Consider the following 20,633-nt stretch of genomic DNA (forward strand, 5'->3'; position numbering starts at 1 on the left):
ACACACACACAGCAGATTCTGGAGAGACAAGAAGGGACGGAAAGCTCCACCTTCTATTAGCAGAGTAGGGCACAGAGCTTCGAGCCTGTCCGTCGCTGACTAGCCGGGGCTTGGTGTAAGAGACGGAGGGTGGATCCTCAGCTGGTGTAAGTCAGCGTAGCTCCACTGAGCTCCATGCCCCTTTACATCACCCGAGGATCTGGTGCACAGCTCTCATGCAGGACCCATGAGAGCAGCCTGGGTAGAAATCCCAGCTCTCTCCTTCTTCCTCACAGCTGAGGGGGACGGGCTGGCTTGACTTCTCAGCAGGGCCCTGCCCCCAGCCCAGTGCCCTCATGTTTGGTATCTTCTTCTGGCCAGTACGTCTAGGCCTCCAGCTAGTATGTGTCTGCTAAATGCTTCAAGCCCGAGAGACCAGAGCAGAGCCCTGATGATACCTCTTCTGACACCGAACAGAGAAGCAGGTGCACGGTATTTCCTCTTACTGCCTGGCTGCCTAGTTTGCTAAAGCGTTATATCTGCTAGCCACCAGGTGGCAGAATTAAACCCGTTGACATCTTCATTTGACAACCACCAGTGTCTAATTTCAATCTGAGCCTGTTAATTTTTCTGAGATACGGATGTGGCCGGCCTCGCCAGAGGGGGAGAAGGCTATTCTCAGCTCTCTATGAGGCAACGTGAATATTTCTAAACCTTGCTGGTTTTCTCCCAGGCGATAAATGCACTGTTGATAGCTTCAGTCTGGCTTTTTAATGCATCCATGACATGCTGCATTTATTCCTCGCTTCTCAGCAAACATTTGTTATTGGCGAGATTGGTTTGCCCGACATGCAGTTACTGGCTGGGAGACCTGTTACGGGTTTCTTCATTCCTGAACAGCTCAGAATGAAACAGACGAGACAGACAAAGGATGGGAGAAAAGGCACATTATTATATTACCCCCATTTTAAAGAGGGGGAGCAGAGGGACAGAGATTAAATGACTTTGCCAAGGTCACACCAGGAATCTGTGGCACTACTGAGAATTTAGCTCAGGTCTCCGGAGCCCAAGCTGGTGCCTATTGCCATTGGTGGGTCTGAAATAAGCTAACTTTGCACTGCGCAGCAGTTTGAGTTTGCAGGGGTTTGCACAAATCTACTTCCCGGTCTTGTTTCACGTCCATTCTCCTCCTAGCTCCCTACCCCACGACTTCTACCTGGAGTCTTGCTTGCTTCAAATGGAACCAAACGCTGAAAGCAAAACTCCTTTAAAATCGCCACATTTCACAGGGTTTCGAGCTGGAGCAGTTTCACTTGAACCCCAGCCCAGATTCACTGGCAGCTTGATGGCCTTGGCCTGAGCTACAGGTTTGACTCAACCCTCCAAAAGCAGGTAAGTTACATTTCGTGCAGCTGCCCGGCACACAAATGCATCTCCCTGATTGCTGCTACTTTGACATTTGGCAAATGCCTGATGTGGTAACATGTCTGCATTGACTTCCTCCCTGGAATCCGCCCCGGACCATGGTAAGGGGCTGGCGAGGGGAATGAGGTGTTCAGTACCTCAGGTAGTTTATTCTGCCCCACTGACGTGAAGATCAGAAAGCCCCTCCCCCCGTCTGAACGTACCCTGCAGGCAGGAAACAACAGCCCAAGCTCAGGAACGCTACGCTCTTGCTCCCTGAGGAGGCTTTTCTCTTTTGGTGTCATCCCATGTCACAGAAACGTACAAAAACTGTATGAAATCCCAGCCCTGTAACTGTCTGGGCTACGGCGTCGGCCCCTCACTCCCTTGTTGCGCTGGAGCGGAACCCAGCCCAGCTGCGGATTAGCGAAAGCAAAGACGCAGGAGAGGGACAAAGTGTACAGGGCCTGACCCTGCAGTCCTTGCGCAAGCAAAACCCCCGTTGTGTGGAGGGGGGATCTGGGAGTGAGCTGACTATGGCACAGCTGTGGAGAGTCCCGCCCCTCCTGCACCGGAGTAAGAATCTCAGGGCTTGGACCCCAATAATGATGTAGCTTTTGGGGTGCGCTCCCAGCGCCTGGCTTGAGTGTTTACGTTTCCTGTCAGAATCGCTCCCCTGGAAGGTCCCAGACGGAGGCCAAGGGCTCAGTCCTGCCTGGTGGCAAGCCCCCCAATTTGCAGGGAGGTCAGCGGGAGCTGGCACTTGCTGCTGGCACAACGGGGCTGGAGAGGAACTCCAATGCCGAACCGTTCCCAGGTTTGGACGGTGGTCATCATTAAGGCATAAGCATTTCCCTGGAGTTACCACGCCCCAGGATCTGAGACAGGGCAGGCAGTGGCTGTGCGTGGGCCTCACAGCGCTACCCCATACCATTCCCCGGAGAACCACGGCCACGCGGGGATTTCTGTACTAGCTGTCGCTACCTGGCCACGAGACTGTGTGCCCGGCTTTGCTCGCACTACGGACTGACGCGTGCAAGGAACCCCTCGATGCTCCTGCAGGAAATCTGCGAGGATAGCAAGGGCCCCTCAGCTCTGGCGCTGCAGACAGTGACATCACTCATTGGGGGACCGGCTATATTAAGACTCCTCGGGATTATGTGTGAAACTTCCCCCCCTTACTGTGTTTCCCTGGTTTGTCAGGAAGGCGCTCCAGCTGGCAGCCAGCTGACGCGATTGCTTTTTGGTGAAGGAAGTTTGTATATTTGGGGCTATAACAATCATTCTTAGCACTTTCGCAACGCTTTCCATCCCCAGGGTTCAAACTAGCTTTAGGTGGGTAACGTAGGCCTGCCGCCTACCCCACCCCACATTGACCTAGCCTGGGGCGAAACGCCGGCCCGTCAGCACGGACAGCTGGACAACGGATGCTCTGCTACTGATAAAGCACCTTCCCCTTCTGCCTGGGATGGAGAATCCACCCCCTCCCCCTCGCTCAGTTACCCTCACTGCGACAAACGTGCCCCTTGTGTCTAGTCTGAATGATCGAACCTCAACTTCCAGCCACGGGGCCTCACTGCGCCTTTGTCCGCTAGGCTGACGAGCTCTCTGGGATCACATATCTGGTCCCCTAGCAGGCTATGATCCATTCACCCCTGAGCCCTCATCACAGACCTGGTCCCCTGCTGGTGGCTCCCCAGCTCGCTGCAAGGGGATCCAGACCCCGAACCCCCATGCGCTTTCAGTGTCCCTGGGCCTCAGGCTGCTGCAGCCCTGGCTCCTCCTGGGCACCTTTCCCAGGAACGGACCCTTCATCTGTCACCCCTTTCCCAGATCTCCCCGCCAGGCGCGAGCCCGCCGGGTTACTTCTCCAGGGATCTGCAAGGGAGGGGGGAACCCTTAGCATGCAGACGCTTTGCAGAAGATTCTAACATGCCCTGCATGCAGCGTCATGCACCCGGGGTGGTCCGAGGCCCGCAAGCCCAAGTGGCTATTTAATGTGTCTTCTGCAGCTCCTTGCAGCCCAGGATATTAACCATCAGGAGCCTTTTCCTGCATTCTTAACCAACTGTAGGTAAAATACTACGACTTGGGCAGTCATTTTCCTGTGAGAATAATAAATAGCAATGGAATATTTCCACGTGAATCTCCAGCGCTATGACACAATGAGGTCACTCTCCTGTGGCTCTTTGGGGTAATGCTGATCACTGATTTGGCTCCTGAACCCCTGAGGTCTGAGTATCGCTGTAATTCACCAAGTGCGGATCACAGAGAAAAGCCCCCGCCCCCGAACACAATGCCCCTCCCTCAGCTCACCTGTCCCTTGGGAGACTACCTGGGTTCAGGTAGGCGGGGCTCCCCTGCCTCACCAGGCTTCTGCAGCAGCTTCCCTCTTCATGAGCTGGTAAAGATGGCTGAAGCTCAGGCCCTGCCCTTTATAACCTCCCAGTCCCTCCGTCAGGTGACTCCTGGATCAGCCTCAGGTGATCCCAAACCTCTACCGGGTGACTTCATTGCTAGGTGACCCCTCCCCTGCCAGGTGACCTCTGGTTAGGAGCTAGTCTATTGTGTAGGAGGATGTTTGTATTTGAATAGCAGGCCAACCAAGTTAATTACCCTCTTTTGCCAGCCTGGCATCACGACGCCTTGGCATTTCAGTCTGATATGGAGGTAACAGCCCAACAGAGAGGGCAATTTGCCCCCACGTTCACAATGGAGTTGGCAGTTTGGTATCGATATGAGCAGAAAGTTCATAATCTCACACTGAATTACTAAACTGTGCAGACAGATTCCCAAATCCTCATGCCTCCTGTCTGATAAGCTGTCATCTGAGCTCTTTGAGTTTCTCACTGTAAGGCAGGTTTTTCCAATCCTTTAATCGGCCTCAGGGCTCTTCTCTGAACCCTCTCCAATCCACCACCATCCTACTTGACTTGTGGGCACCAGAGCTGGAGGCGGTATCCCAGTGCCAGATACAGAGGTCACAAAACTCCCTACCTGACTCAAGATTCCTCTGTTTAATGCACCGAAGGATGGCATTAGCCCTTTGGGCCATGGCGTGGCCCTGGGAGCTAGGGTAGCCAACACGGTATTTCAGAAGTAAGGGGCCACTTTCTTAGCACTCCTCCTCCCAATAGTATTATTAACAATACTAAGCAGCACTGATGAGGCCTCAGCTGGAGTCTTGTGTCTAGTTCTGGGCGCCACGTTTCAGGAAAGATGTGGACAACTTAGAGAAAGTCCAGAGAAGAGCAACAAAAATGACGAAAGATTTGGAAAACATGACCTCTGAGGGAAGATTGAAAAAATTGGGTTTGGTTAGTCTAGAAAAGAGAAGACTGAGAGGGGACATGATAACAGTTTTCAAGTCCATAAAAGGTTGTTACAAGGAGGAGGGAGAAAAACTGTTCTCTTTAACCTCTGAGGACAGGACAAGAAGCAATGGGCTTAAATTGCATCAAGGGAGGTTTAGGTTGGGCATGAGGAAAAACTTCCTGTCAGGGTGGTTAAACCCTGGAATAAATTGCCTAGGGAGGTTGTGGAATCTCCATCATTGGAGATTTTTAAGAGCAGGTTAGACAAACACCTGTCAGGGATGGACTTGAGAATACTTAGTCCTGCAGGGGACTGGGCTAGATGACCTCTCGAGGTCCCTTCCAGTCCTATGATTCTATGATTTATGCACAGCTAAAAAGCTTGTTAGCAAGATGTATCTTTTTCTTCTTCCATGGAAATGTACAGAGTAGGAAACATGGAGAACATACTTTAGTTTTTGGCCCACCAGTTACATTCTTCGTGAAGAAGAGACTGTTGCCTTGAACACTTGCGATATGTATTCTGTGCTCCCGAAATGGAGATCCGAGGGCCTGATTCTCATCTACACTAAGGCTCCTAGAGTATAAAGGGGACTTAAAGTGGGAGTGCAGAGCCAGAGCCGTGTAAAAGGGCCTGAGAGTGAATTTGAATCAGGCCCTGAGTGTTTATTCAGCACTAAAGTGGGTCAAATTATTTTCAGATAAATTATCTGATGAATTTTGGCATTTTTCTTTAATTAATTATTCACAAATATCATTTTTCATCATTTAACCAATTCAATGAAATTCTATGATCTTTTTTGCTTACGAAGTTCATGTTAGCATATATGCTGCATCAGTGTGTGTGTGTAGCCTTACATACAGCTAATATCATGGTACAGCAAGGGCTGTTCATTATTGTCAAAACAAAACAAAACCTCAATGCACAGATTTCTCTCCTAATACCCTGCTCACTGAAAACAGGCTCTAGGAAAACTTTACCTCCCTAAAGTAGATTCTTCTGAAATGTTAAAAAAGTGTGAGATCAAGTATTTTATTCTGAAGTACTCTTTTGGTGACACTACGGCTATTCCAGGTCTTTGGGCCAAAGATGAAGTAAGAAGTTAGTTCCATAAGTACATGGAAACAAGCTATTATCCCTTGCCATAAATCTTCTACAGAATATGTGCTTCTAAACCTGAGGCTGGCTGTACAGCCTGAATAAACAGCAGCTGCGATCGTTTTTGGTTTCCTGCACTGAATTAATGGATGGGAAGGTACGATTTTAAAATCTGGGTTTCCTCTAGCTGCAGCATGCTGCAGCGGCCATTGTGATGCATTATTCCCCTTAGGAAGCCATCTGAGATACCACTAAGTTTACCTGTTCTGCCAGCCTGGGCCCCCTTTTACCTGTCTTGCTGAGCCAGGCTAGTAAAATCTCCTCTAACACACACACACAGGCAGGGCCACACCCAGCTGCAGATCAGCTCTGGGAAGACTCAGCTTAAGGGACTTGCTCCAGCACTCAGGTGACCCCCCCTCTTGGAGTGCAGACCCAAAGGTATTTTATGAAATTCGCCTCCTCCCTCAGTGTGGAGGAAGGTATGCACAACTTCTCACCCCCCCCCCCCGCCCCCAGTTAGAAATGACAGAAACTGGGTTACATTATAAACAAAACAAACTGTATTAACTACAAAAGGCAGATGTTAAGTGGTAAAAGGGGAATCAAACAGAACAAACCAGATTACTGAGCAAATGAAACCAAACATGCAAATGAAGCTAGTTTCACCAAAGAAATTGGTAACAAACAGTATGTCTCACCCTAGATATTGTTACAGGCAGATTACAGAAAGTCTTGAAAGGCAGCTACACTGGTCTCCCTCTTGAGACTCACAAGCTCGATGCCCTTCCAGCTTGGGTTCAACCCTTCTTCCGCCCTGTTCAGTTCTTGCTTCCAGGTCTTTTTCTGTGTCTCTTCGAGTGGGGAGACAGAGGAGAACCATGATGATGTCACTCTCCTGCCTTATATAGCTCTTGTGTAAGGCAGGGAACCCTTTGTCTTCTAGTGGAAAACCACTGGCATTCCAAAAGGGGAGGAGAGGTATCCAGCCCCAGGTGACTCAGACCCATGTCTCTGCAGGACTGTGGCAGCCATGGCTCATGGGCTGTCTCCAGCGTCCACAGGAAGGCTAAGCGCTTTCACAGTCCATTGTCTCTGCTAATGGCCTATTAGCCCTGTCTGGCTTTTCCATTGTTGTACCTGAAGGGCTGGTTGGGGGTGACACCCAAAGTAGCACATTTTAAATACAGATACATAGTTAATATTCCTAACTTCAAATACAGAAATGATACAGGCATACAAACTGGATAATCACATTCAGTAAATCAGAACCTTTCCAGTGATATCTCCCATGAGCTATCGTGCATAAAGTACATCTCCGCTATGTCGTATTCATATTGTAAGCATATTTTCCTAGGGAATATGGAATGGAATGTCACAGCTGTATTCTTTCTGTACCGGCCAACATGCTTGCTTGTAAATGTGGTGATTCATAGTTGGAAAGGACATATTAGCAGTGCAATTAAACCACACCAGGTCCATCTGCCAGCTGCTTGGGCACCATCTGTTAACGAGATACAAAGGGTTACATCTCCACTCCGAGAGGATATTTTATAAATCTCTCTCTTTACAGCAGTGCAGTCAAGCACTGGGGGAGAATCCAAGCTAGCAGCTAGTCAGAGTGGCAGCCTTGCATTCGGAATCACAGCCCCAAATGAAGAAAAAGTTTTTAAAACACCCAGAGATGAATTTCACTTGCTTGAATTTCAGCCTTTAGGTGCCCATGAAAATCCCTCTAGTTTTTATTGTATTTTTCCCTTGAGGGTATTCCTGCCCATTTGGACCCTGTGGGGGAACTAGGAGCGCAGGTAGAAATGGCTGAGTCCCCTTGGATGGGGACCTATGTTACAGCTGGTTACAGCAAGGCATGCAGAGTATTTCACCCAGGGCATTAACAGTGAGCCCTTGGAGCAAGAGGTGTGGGCAGGCTGACAGGAACCCTCACCAGGTTTGAGAGACTGCGGTCACTTTGAACACACCATGAAGGAATCGGTGGGGAGGCGGGAAGGCAGACAGCCAGAATCTTCTACCAGCCGTGGGAAAATCCTGAGAGCTTGACAGTCAGATAACTGGACTGGCTGGCTCATGGCTCAGCTAAAGAGGAGAGATGGGCAGAGAGGATTCTGGCTGGCTGGCTCCACCTGCCTGCAAGATGTGGCCAAGTGATCCCTGGTGTCTATAACCCTCTGAGGGGGTTGCGCGTGTCTGTCTTGCACCTCCTCCTCATTAATACACTCTCATCTCCATGGCTCCGGCATCCCGCCTATTGTTCCTTGACTTCAGCGGGGCTCCTTGTGTGAGTAAAGCTAAACCATGGATGTACGTGTTTACAGGGCTGGGGCCTGAGGCATTTGCTCTGCATTAACTACCTGACTGTGTTTAAAGTTATAGTGTTAGAAAATTATACCTTTTAAAACCCAGGCCCTGTATCCATGGATCATCCCCAGCAGTGTATTGTCTGGAATACAAATAGGCTGCAAAGAACAACAACTTAGTGACAAAACTACAGGCTCTGTGACAAAAAAAAAATGAATTTTTTAAAAATATTACTGCTCAGTTCCCAGAGCTCACTAAAAATAAATTGCTTTTTGCAGTGGGTGAGAACTGATGATAAAATCTTTCAGAATAGTCAATCACGCTGCTGCTTTCCCATAGATTTTCTGTCATGAGGAAAGCACTTTAAACAAACTGCTGGTCTATTGAAACCAGGACTATGGGGGGAGACAAAATCAATTTCATTTGAAAAGAAGGAATTTTCTACTAAATCCTATTGCACTGGATAGTAACACACTCACGTGACATTTCTTTGGCAATTCTATCAAACAGAATCTCCCGGACAGAGCGCACAGCAGAGGGTGGATTTTGTTGCCTTGAAATGCAGTTCTGATGCGGATTCTGATTCTGGCCCCGTTCTCATTGCTTTGCGCCGGCAGCCCCTTGCAAAGGTTCCAGAAAGCCAGCTGAACTGGCTACCGGGGCGTCCCCATTTCATCCCCAGGTGTGATGGGAGAATGAGTTTGGATAGAACTAAAAACCAGCCTCAGCTAAACACTTGAGCTCTCACGAGAGGAGCCCCTAGGAAGTAACACTTTGCTAGCCAAACGCCTTTGTCTGGAAACTAGGCTAGAAACTGGAGCTGTGGAAGCCCCACTGGAGTTAGTGAAAACCTCATCTGAGTGGGTTCCCATCACTCCCTTGTTTCACTCAGAGTTTCAAGTTTGAACGAACCCCGAAACACAAAGCAAAACCAGTTCTCCGCTGGGCATGCCACGCTCTGTCCCCTTCTGCGGCCTAACTCCTCCTCAGTCTGGAGTGGTCGTTAACAGAACTAGGGTTAATGGGTCAGGCAGAAGTTTGAATTGCGTGTTGTCCCAGTGGCTGGGCTGGCACCTTATTGTCGTCATGAAGGGAACCTGAATCCCTCCCTGACCGTGGCAACTTCTCCCTCCCTTTCTGGGTCAGTGGTGCTAGGTGACAACCTGGGTTGCCAGTGCCAGAAGGGGGTACTACGCCTGTGCATTTCCACTAGCAGTCGGTTCCTGAGGAAGGGTCACATCTGTGCAGCACTTCACATGGGGCTCAGGAAAGAGGTTTTTTAAATGAAGGAGGCTTTGGAAACACGTTTTACAGTTATGCTCAATGCTCCTCAGGCCTCTCTCCCTGCTCCTGGAACCTTCCCGCCCCCCACTCCGGCCTGGCAGCGTAACAGAAATGGTGTACATTAACTCTCACAGCCCCAGACCCCACGGATCTGCTCTGCGTGACTGGGCCCGAAGATGGTTTCTCTGCCTCCCTTTGCACGAGCAGCTCAGCCAAAATCAATGGCGTTATGGGAGTGTTTTATGGCTGTACGCATCACTGGTGAGTTAATAGAGAAGGGCCAAACAGATGGCACTCAAGAGGATGTAGCATAGTTACCAGGTTTTATAGGACCAATAACACTTGTTACTGTGCACAACAAATGGCTTCCTTTGTGTTGCTCCTTATGTGACCACTAAAATGAGACTACCAAACGCGGCAAGATAGGAGTAAGAATGGGGCCCTTCCAACACCACGAATCAAATACTGTGCTGGGTGTTTTAAATCACCAGACCATGGCATGGAGCTAGTTGGATTAGAAATGCCCTTCTCTCACCAAGAGACTCAAACCGTTGTTTTGTTTTCTGAGCTGTCGGGGAGCTGATGAGTTTGAGATCTACTGAGCGGGCCTGATCCATCTGCTAAGAAGCTTGAAAATATTGTGCTTCGCGGCGCATTATGAGGAGAAATCTATTTCTCTTCTTGAAAACGGCTGATTCCAGTCAGATCCCTGGTTAGCACGGTGAGATCCACAACTCTTAGTGACACTTTATCCACAAATAGACAGGAGTAAAGCCACTGCTTCTTACCAAGTTATGTGTGGCTCCAAAGTTACATTTGGAGGTAACAATGAACTGGCATTTGGCTCTTAGCACCACCTGAGACAAGAAAGCCTTACTGAGGGTGAGTTTTCAGACATTATGTGCGGCTTCTGTATCTTACAAGTGACTTTTCTGTAATAACGGGGATTTTATTCAGCAGTCTGCCACAAAGGGAGGGAGGAGTGATGCTATTTCAGGGGATGTGAAAGACTTTTCACTGCAAGTTTTCCTCTCCTTCATTGATGAATTTGAAAGATCAAATGCAGGAGACACAATGTGGAATGAAAAAGCTACATGCAGACAGACGGAGTAAGTATGAATCTGAGCACTAGCCATTTCCTACATGGATGAAGGCAGCCTTCATTGACTACACTAAGCAGGGCTATATTAGACCCCAAATCAGCCAAACAGACGTGCTCAAGTCCATCCCAGTTCAACAAAGAATTTAAGCACATGCATAATCTCAGTGACTTCAGTGGGATTTACCCGTGTGCTTAAGGGCTTCGTCTTCAGCACATGCATATTAGGTACTTCGTCTCCAGAAAAAATGGTAGGGAAAGGGATTGGCATAAAACAGGAAGAGGGTGGAAAAATCTGGGAAAAACCTGCCACCATAACTCCCACTTCTTGGATCCTGGGTACCAAATTCTCTCTCTTCAGTTAGGTGAAGAAAAACATCCCCCTTGCTTGCTTCTTCCCCAGGGGGAGGATGCCCCAAAGAAACCACCTCCTAGGTGCGAAGCTGAAGGAAGATGGGGCTCACTCTTTCTTTCATAAGGTCTAATGAGGAGTCCTCTGTCCCCTCTACTCGTCCTGCTTTGGGACTTGAATTTTTCTCTTAATTTGGTTCATTTCAGATCTCACTCGCAGTTCCCCTGCTTCTAGGACACATATATTTTGTTTCAATGCATGGAAGAGAAGCATCTTCCTTACCTAATATTCCCCCCCCCAAGTTATGTTAATTATCAGCTCTGTATTGATATCAACATTTTGAAGCCACCTCGCTGTCATGCAGTTACCTCTCCTGCGAGTTGTCCCTGAAGTAATGCCCCCGCTGTCCCTGCTATCTTGCTAGTAGGTTAATGTTGTGACAGGGTCGGGCCAGATGGTTACAGGAGAATGATAGAAGGCAGATATATTAGCCCCAGGTTAAGTAGGTCCCTTTTCCCTGGGTAAGGAAACAGGGAAGGTTCCAGAACAATCACAAACTTTCTGGAAACAATTAAGGCAGACAGGCTGATTAGAACACCTGCGGCCAATCCAAGAAGCTGCTAGAATCAATTAAGGCAAGCTAATCAGGGCACCTGGGTTTAAAAAGGAGCTCACTTCAGTTTGTGGTGCATGTGTGAGGAGCTGGGAGCAAGAGGCACGAGGAGCTGAGAGTGAGAACACGTACTGTTGGAGGACCGAGGAGTACAAGCATTATCAGACACCAGGAGGAAGGTCCTATGGTGAGGATAAAGAAGGTGTTGGGAGGAGGCCATGGGGAAGTAGCCCAGGGATTGTAGCTGTCACACAGCTGTTCCAGGAGGCAGTCTAGACAGCTGCATTCCACAGGGCCCTGGGCTGGAACCCGGAGTAGAGGGCGGGCCCGGGTTCCCCCCATCCCCCCAACTCCCTACTTGATACCGGAGGAGTTGAACTGGATTGTGGGTTCCACCGGGGGGAAGGTCTCTGGCCTGTTCCCCAATCCACTAGGTGGATCAGCAGAGACTGCGGGGATTGTTCTTCTTCCTTTCTCCATGCTGGCCAGTGATGAGGCTAACTGAGTGAACGGCAGATTTGAGCCACGAAAGTGGCCAAACTGAGGGCTGCCGTGAACCTCTGAGGCGAGAAAATCCACCAATAAGCGCAGGACCCACCAAGGCAGAGGAAGAACTTTGTCACAATGTCAATTACTTATTTTAAGCCAGTGGCTTTCTAGTACAAGCACTTTCGATTGGCATTTCCCAGTCCATCCATATTTCTGTCTTTGAGGAGGATTATGCCAGCACACGGCACCAGCATTTCACCCATCACGCCCTTCACATCAGTTTGCTCACTCAGATGGTTACTGGACTTCGACCATGGCTGCTGCATACGTGACATGACCTAGTTAGGAACTTCAGGCAGGCAGTGCAAGTAATAGAGAGATGTTTCACTTTCTTCCTGATGTTCATTTCGGAGATCAGACTGATCAATCTGAGGAGCCCTTCTCCCTGGGGTGCACAGCCATAACGCCCAGGGCAATGGGGTGTTGTTATTGATTTCTGGTGATGCCCATAGGCTGGTGGGCACTTTGGGTCTGAAAGCCAAGTTTCCTGTCTATGTTTATCGGTAATAACAAAATGCAGCTGGTAAAGCTAGAGTCCTGAATAGACTCCCTGCTGGTCCCCAGCGCATGGTAGGCTGGACAAATACACTACGCCATATTCTTACCTGCATCCAAGGTCCTGGAGCATAAGCTGCAGAACCCTGGCCCAAATGAGAGCTCACATTTAACGCTGCTGTGGTAAGGAGCCCCAGGGACCCTGCCCGCCATGCACCCTGCCTAGCACACTTCTGATATGACTCCTTCCTCCCTTCCTGCCAGGGGGAGGGAAAGCAGCTGGCCCAGGAGACAGCTCTGCAGCCTCCACCAGCTCTACCCGGCAGCGAGCTTCCCAGCATGAGGAGAGCACTTACAGGCTGCTGTCACTCCGCCTGCCACGGGACAATCCAGACCATTGTGTGCCCACCCAGGGCTGGGGTCTCCTCTCAGCCCAGCAGAACTTCACTCACTTCAGTGCTTTACATTGATCCAGGAGAGACGGGAGAATCAGGGCTCCCAGAAGTGGTGGGTACCAGGAGAGCAGCCACTTACTGCCCGCGAGGGTAACCCTAGAAATGCTCATGCGACTGCAGCACGGGAGAACAGGGCTACTGGGTTCAATGGGAGATATGAAAAAGAGATTCACTGGCCCTTTAAAAGGCCCTGCTGCAAACACCCGCCTCCTGCAAAGCTCCCCAGCAGTAATGAACAAATCGAGGGCACTCAGGGGTGTCTCTCCGCACCCAGCTTTTTGAGGTTCACCCACAGCTACCCAGCACCTCAATTCGTACCCGCACTGGGGAGAGAAGACTCAGGCTTGAGGCGTCTTTGTTTCTCAGGTGTGTATGCGCTCACTGCCCTGAGTGACTGAGCAGCTCCTCGTGCTGCAATCAATGCACTGAGTGCTAGATTCCAAGGCTGGAAGTGAGTGTCCTCTGACCTGAGCCCCTGCTGAACGCAGCCCAGAGACGGTCTGCCAGGGGATCCTGCTTCAAGCCCGTACTTTTCGCTTGAGCTGGAGCAGATCTTTAAGCTGGACATGAGATTTTGATTTAAAAACTTCAGATGGCATTGAGTCCATTCCCTTCTGACCTCATTGTTCCAGTGGTTAATACCCACACCGTTAAAAATCTGCACCTAATTTGTAGTCTGAATTTGTCTAGCTTCAGCTTCCAACCACTGGATTTTGTTATAGTTTTGTCTGCTAGCCTGAAGAGCCCTCTAGAATCAAATTTCTGTTCTCCATGTAGATACTCTCAGACTGTGATCAAGTTGCCTCTTAACCTCCATGTTAAACTGAATAGATTGAATTTACTTAGCTTCTCCCTGTAAGGCAAGTTTTCCAGACCTCAAATCATTCGTGTAGCTCTTTTCTGATCCCTCTCTAATTTATCAAATTTCCTTTTACTAGAAGTGTGGACACCAGAGCTAGGCACCGTATCCAGTAATGATCTCACTGATGCATAGACAGAGCTAATACGACCTCCCTACTCCTACCTGATACCCCTCTGTTTTTACATCCAAGAATTGCATTAGCTCTCAGCCACTGCACCACTCAGAGCTTATGTTCACTTGGTTATTCATGAGGATCCCCAAGTCCTATTCTACGTCACTGCTTTCCAAAGTACATTCCTTATCCTATACGTGTGACCTACATTCTTTGTCCCCTGATGGATTCTGACCTTGCACTTCAGTGTATCCAAATGCATTTTGTTCCAGTGTGCCCAGCTCCCAGAAGATCCAGATTGCTCTGTAGAATTGACTTGACCTTATTGCTATTTAGCAAACCACCAATTTTTGTGTCATCTGCAAACTTTACCGGCAGCGATTTTCCATTTCCTTCCAGATCATCGATAAAGACATTGGATTGCGCTGGACCAAGAACAGCTCCCTGCAGGACCTCAGTAGACACACCCTAATTGTAAATGGGGAATCATCATCCAATTAGTTTTGAGATCTATCAATTAGCCAGTTTTTAATCCATCTAATTAATGCACTGACTTTGTAGAGTGTTAATTTCATAGTTTTGTAAGCAGTGCTGTAATTCGTCAGGCCAGCCAGGACAGAGGAAGTTAAAATGGCTTCAAGGGGGGTTTCCAGCCTCTTTGACTCACCTTAAATATAAGCCTGAAAAGCATGAAAAATAGAGCTTGCACACAGGAATTGCCACCCCTTTGCTCGGGTGGTTGCTGCAGGGCCCAATGGGTAAGGAGCCGGGTGAAGGGAAAAGCATGCCTAGCACAAACCAGAAAAGCACGTGGCTTGGTCTAATCTCCAGCCAGCCCACCCTGGCTCTTACCAGCACTATGCAATACTCCCACACTACTTTCTTGAGCTCTCCGTTGATGTAGCTCAGTGCACCTGGTGGCCAAGCACTAACTGACATTAATTGGCCTTCAGTGATCATTAGTTTGGCTTTCCCCTGTTCCACTTGTAAGTCTCTGAAACTTTTGCTTGCCCATTTTGCGTGATCTGAGCTAGTTATCCCCTGGCAATAGAGAAGGAGCCCTTCCCTAGGGAGTTAGACTAGATTTGTAAAGATATTTTAGACTCCTAAAGATGCAGCGAGGCACCCAAACACCTCCAAAAATCAAGCCCTTACCTCTGTGTCCATGCCTCTGAGCTGGTCTTAGACAGCCACGAGGAATAGCCCCGGGTCTTGTAATGCTGAATGCCAGTCCAAATGTCATACTCCTTTCTTAGGGACCTGGTCCCTGGTTCTCCGTCCACACTGATGCATTAACCTGGAACCTCTCACAAAGATCATTACTGAGGAGAGGACCTGGCAGCTGGCTTCCCATTGCATTTTGCATCTTGGCTAGCAACGTGAGATCACATACTAATAAATACCAGCCAAGCTGCCCCCAGGAAGGGAAGATTTCTGCAGGCTCTGGGAACAGCCGGCATTTCAAGCAGGGCAGCAAGGAAGTGCTGACAATGTCGGTGCGGAGTGACCCAGAGCTACAACACGCTCTTCCAGCCCACGACAGCGAGAAGCCTGCTTGGCAAACAGCTGACTAAAGCTGAAGGACTGTTTTGGCAACCTCTACCCTAGCTACAGCTATAAAAATCATTCCACGTGCTCCAGCGTTGGAGCGAACGTGCAGTTCTGGGATAATGCTTAGAAAGAAAAGACAGCTTGGCTCTAGGGGCTTCAACTCTGTTTTCAAAATAGCTCATAAATCATTCACTGTGATATCCATACCTCCTACGATGAGTCCCTTGAGCCCCATGCGCCTTTGAAGATTTGAGAAAGCAGCACTAGTTTAGAGGAGCACAGGAAAGATAGCATTGCTGTTATTTGTATTATGGTAGGGCCCCAATCAAGAGCAGGGCACCACTGTGTTAGGGGCTATACAAACCCATCCGTGCCCTAAAGAGACTACACAGCACAGGCGAGAGACACAGGGGTCTGTGGTGCAAGCAGAGCAAGCAGCATGCAGGTCGCATGGAAGTCCCAAAATTCCTTTTTGTTTAGATAGGGTTTGGGGTGGGGCTTTGTCTCTTTTACATGAACTGTATCTTCGTGCAAGGGGGGAGGGAAGGGAAGACAGGAAGGAAACACGGCAAGGCAGGAAAGAATGTGGAGAAGATGGAGGGACATGGTCTGGGGTTTTGGGCAGCCAACTCCCTGTCAACTCCCAGGGTTTGTCGATATTGGGTACCACGGGTGTGTCCCCATTGTTTTTGCCATTTGCGCCTGGGCCAGAGGCGTGCCGGGTGCATGGAGAGAGAATGTGGCCATGGGCCTGCCCAGGAGTGTATAATGTCGATTGGACACAGCCAGCAAAGAGAGGAAGGACCGGCGGAGGATGGAGGAATGTACGAGTGCGGCACTGGGTGGTGTGTTGGACACAACACATATGCTCAGAGAGCAGGTCATCTTTCTAAATAACTCACAGGGAGTCACTGCTGGGGGAAAGGAGAATGGAAAGAAGGGGTCTGAGGAGCAGGAAAGAGGAGGGGTGGGAGGTATCCTAGCGAACAGGTGAGGAGAGGACATGCTTGGACGGGGGCACCAGAGGAGAAGGTTTGGGAGCTCAGGAGCCAGGAGGAAGTAAGGGCCTGGGCAGAAGCAGGAATGGAAGCACGAGGAGCCAGAACAAGGGCGTGGTGTGTGACCAGCTGCAAGGGGCAGCGGGCCGGGACAGAGCTGCCCAGAGCCTTGGCAGCAAAGAGAAGAGTTCTGAACTGGATGCACTCCAGGGACTAGTGCAGGGCTGTGTGGGGTCTTGCACGCTCCATGGGACTGACTCGCCCACCCCCGCTGCTCCTGAGTAACATAGCGTGTTACCCTCTGAACCGCAGGGACCTCTGTGCAACACTAATTCAACCCCGTGTGCCCCACTTCCTGGAATTACCGAAAACCATGACTTGACCATTGGCGATTTGCAGCGGTTCCGCTTTGTGCGCCTTTGCCGTAGCGGTTTCGTCACCTCCACAAAAGAAAGAGAAGAACCACAGTTGGTTCATGAGCCACCAGGCCACAACACTGAAAATATCCAGCTCCTGTATTGTGCAGCTCTGAACCCCTAGGGTGTCCCCGCAAGGTCCCAGAATCAGAGATGTGAAAGAATAAAGGAGGTATTTAATGGGGACAAGCAATGGCTTCATCAGAGGCCATACAGAACAAGGTCCAAACAATGGAGGCAACTCAGTGAAACACAGGCAGAACGGCACTGTGGAAAAGAGAGTTCTGGAAGATGACTTGCCACCATTGCCCTCTCTTGTGGCTCAGAGAAGGGTTTATTGGTGTGCAGCACGGTGGGCACTCACCGCTGCGGCGCCTCCTGCTGGTCCTCTGGGAACTAGCTCAGTTCCAGCCTCAGAGCGCCTCCTGCTGGCCAGAGTCTTCCTACCAGTGCCTGATTCTTCCCGACCTCCACCACTTAGAGCACTTCCAGCCCTGTGTCCCTCCCGGATCCTGGTGCCCCGTACCTTGGGGTGCTGCCCCACAGCAGTGCCCCCACACTCTGGGTCTCCCTTCCCCAGGGAACCCAATCCCCTAAGCCCACCTCGCCTCAGTGACCCACTGCCAGTCCTTATCTAGCCCCTTCCTCAGGGGCAAACTGCAGTCTGTAATGGACGCTCATCATCGGCCGGGGGGTTGGATATGCGGCCTTTCCAGCCCCAGCTGCCTCCCTGCAGCCCTAGTACCTCCCCTGGCCTTTAGCAAGGCCTCAGCCTGGGGACTCACCAGGCCAGAGATCCTCAGCCCTGCTCTGCCCCAGGTACCCTGCTTGCTCTCCCAGGCAGCCTGGTCCTCTCACTCCCTCAGCCTGCCCTTTTATCAGGGTCAGCTGTGGCCGAATTGGGTGCAGCCACACCTGCGGCTGTTCACCCAACCAGCCTCCCCTGACTGCTTTTAACCCCTTTCTAACCGCCCCCCTACGTGGTGCAACAGCAGCCACGGGATAACAGCTGTAGGAAGAACGAGCTAAAGGGGCCGTTGACTTCCAGGCATTCGAAACAGAACCTTGGACACCAATCAACTCATTTTCCCCTGAACTCCTTCCGCCGGCAAACCAAGGGAAAGGCAGGAAAAAATCAAGGTTAGGAGGTGCCTTAACGAAGCTGGTGTAAGTGTAAGTCTACTCAACACGATCAGGGTCTGAGAAAGGAAGAGGAAAATCACTCAAGTGATGGATTAAAGGTTTCAAGTATCTGGAGCAGCTGTATGAACGTTCAGAGTCCATGAAAGTTTAAAATATAATTTTTTTTCATCCCTGCAGGGTAAATGTTTTACATTAATGCATGCTGCAGCACTTCAGCCATTATTATTTAATACATGAATTAATTTAAAAAAACCTAAACATCAAACAGTCTTTTTAAGTCTTATATTTCCTGTGGCTTAGGTGGTCAGGATGAGAACTGCTGTTCATCTCTTCTTTGCTTATGACTATATGGGAGTAACAAAGCCAGTGTGTGGGTGGGTACAGGAGTTGTCCTCTAAGGCTGACCCACCTGGACAATCCAGATTTCGGCAGTCTCCATGCCAGTGTTATTCTTACTGCATAGATTGTTTTCATGCCGGTCAGTTCATAACAATCTGAAGCTACAGTAAGCAAGCATTCCTGGGCTGAGAAACAGCAGGAAAAATCCTGTATAAAGGCATAAGATGTTGCCTTGCAGTGAAATAAGTGAGTTTCAAATGTCAAGCTTGCTGGGTTTTGCTGCATATAAAAACAATCTTTCCAAGCAGTCTAAGATGTGTCAAATGTTGGGTTTGGTCTCTTGGTTCCAGTTGACTCCAGTAAATGGATGAGCATGCCTTCGAAACGATGCTGGAAAGGAAAAGCGGCGATTGGCATTACTGGTTGTACAAGTAAATAGAACAGATTTCCTGTCATCAGCATGTCAGTGTCTTCATTTACTTAGTTTCAAAACCGGCTTGATGCCAAACGTGATTCATTCAGTTGGTCTCGGTGTGTACGTGTGATGAAGAGGAACAGTAGGAATGTTTCAGAGCCAGGGAAATCTAACCATGATCTGTGTTTCTGCACCTCAGTAAATTAAAACACTTTTTTAAAAAAAGAGAAAGGGTCGAGTGTTGGGCAAAAGTTTTCTGACAAAACTGTTTTTCTATGGAAAAAACAGGTTTTTGATTATGAAAAATTTCATTTAATCTTTCTGTAGAAAATTTTGACTCTTCATAAAAAAGAACATTAAAAATTTGAAAAATTACATCTGAAAAAAAAAATGGAAATACCTCTGCAGTACCTCATCGGACTTGTAGTTCTGGGGCCTCATGTCCCTAATCTCCTTTATGGGTTGGGTTCCCCCGTTGGACTACAAGTCAGCATGATGCAGTGCGGGATCCAATAAGGCCAGGAGTACAATATTTAGATCTCCAGGATGGGTCACCCAAGGTCTACTATGGAGAAATGTCAACAAAGCAACATAAAACAGGGTCTAGAAAGTAAAGTGACTCCACTTACTTAGCCAGAACTTCAGCTTATCCAATCAACAATATTAATTAATCACAAGTATCAAGAACATCTAGGATCCAAAAAGACACACATGCAAGCACAGAAATGTCCTTTCGGCCTGACCTTCCACGGCCTAGCCTCTGGGGGCCTTGTTGTGTGACAGCTCGGCTAATTGCTGTCATTTTTGGTAACCGGAGGAGTAGCCTGCCTCCCTCCAGGCTGCCTGCTGGCAAACTGTCCCTGATCACCTGAAGCTGACAAACTGGATTGGGGATGAAGAGCATGGTGTAAGTTTTAGAAGACGGGAGCCATTCTGAAATAGAAAGCCTGCTTCGGTAGAACCTTCTCCCCTTATGCAAAGTAGAGAAGATGAGCTTTCGAGCTACAAGATAAAGGGCTTGTCTAGCTATTCTGACATAAGATAGGGCATGAATTTAAAGCGCAGTAACTATTCCGGAATAAGAGTGTCCAGTCAGACTTTGTGTGTAGACAAGTCCCAAGTGAGCAGCAAAACATCTTTAAAGCCTTTCTTGTGATGTGCAGCGGGGACAGCTGGTGTGGCAGAAAGGTTCCCTGACCGCTTTCCAAGTGCTAGTGTTTCCACCTGATGGGACCACATTGAAGTTGGCTGCCAACACCAGGTCAATGAGCTGCTCAGCCATTTCTAGCACTGACAAACAATGCTCTGTACTCAACTATGCAACTGCTGATCTGATTAGAGTCAGGCCTCAGGGGAGGAAACCACAAAGACTGCCTGTAATTATGGTCCATTCAGGTTTAAACACATTAATGGGGCATGGTAAGATGTGAATGCCTAGCACGGTGGACCACAAAACTGGGTGACTGGGCAACAAAATGGCAGATGAAATGCAATGTTGATAAATGCAAAGTCATGAACTCTGGAAAACACAATCCCAGCTATACATAAGAAATGATGGGGTCTAAATTAGCTGTTACCACTCAAGAAAGAGATCTTGGAGTCAGTGTGGATAGTTCTCTGAAAACATTCACTCAATGTGCAGCGACCGTCAAAAAAGCGAACAGAATGTTGGGAACCATTAAGAAAGGGATCGATAATAAGACAGAAAATATCATGTTGCCTCTATATAAATCCATGGTACGCCCACATCTTGAATACTGTGTGCAGTTCTGGTTGCCCCCATCTCAAAAAAGATATATTAGAATTGGAAAAGCTACAGAGAAGGGCAATAAAAATTA

General features: G+C 49.0%; 2 long non-coding RNA genes across 4 annotated transcripts in view; both read right to left on the reverse strand.

Moving 5' to 3' along the window:
- Positions 1-6,336: 6,336 nt before the first annotated feature.
- Positions 6,337-15,594, reverse strand: LOC125643402 (uncharacterized). Of its 2 annotated transcripts, XR_012670336.1 has the most exons (3): positions 15,089-15,554; positions 14,306-14,401; positions 6,337-7,300 (listed from the first exon to the last, which is right to left on the reverse strand). It is a non-coding gene; the product is annotated as an uncharacterized LOC125643402 (long non-coding RNA). The 2 variants fall into 2 exon arrangements; XR_007358716.2 differs by lacking the exon at positions 14,306-14,401 and having other exon boundaries at positions 15,089-15,594.
- Positions 15,595-18,224: 2,630 nt separating this feature from the next.
- LOC125643403 (uncharacterized) overlaps positions 18,225-20,633 on the reverse strand; it is a 3,917-nt gene continuing 1,508 nt past the window's right edge. Inside the window, exons 2-3 of one of the 2 annotated variants that reach the window (XR_012670399.1) lie at positions 19,207-19,360; positions 18,225-18,770 (exon numbers count right to left, since the gene is read on the reverse strand). This is a non-coding gene — a long non-coding RNA (uncharacterized LOC125643403). Of the gene's footprint in view, positions 18,771-19,195; positions 19,361-20,633 lie in introns of both variants that reach the window. The other variant, XR_007358717.2, reaches the window with a different exon arrangement.

Source organism: Caretta caretta, chromosome 10 (genome assembly GCF_965140235.1).
Source record: "Caretta caretta isolate rCarCar2 chromosome 10, rCarCar1.hap1, whole genome shotgun sequence".
NCBI lineage: Eukaryota > Metazoa > Chordata > Testudines > Cheloniidae > Caretta > Caretta caretta.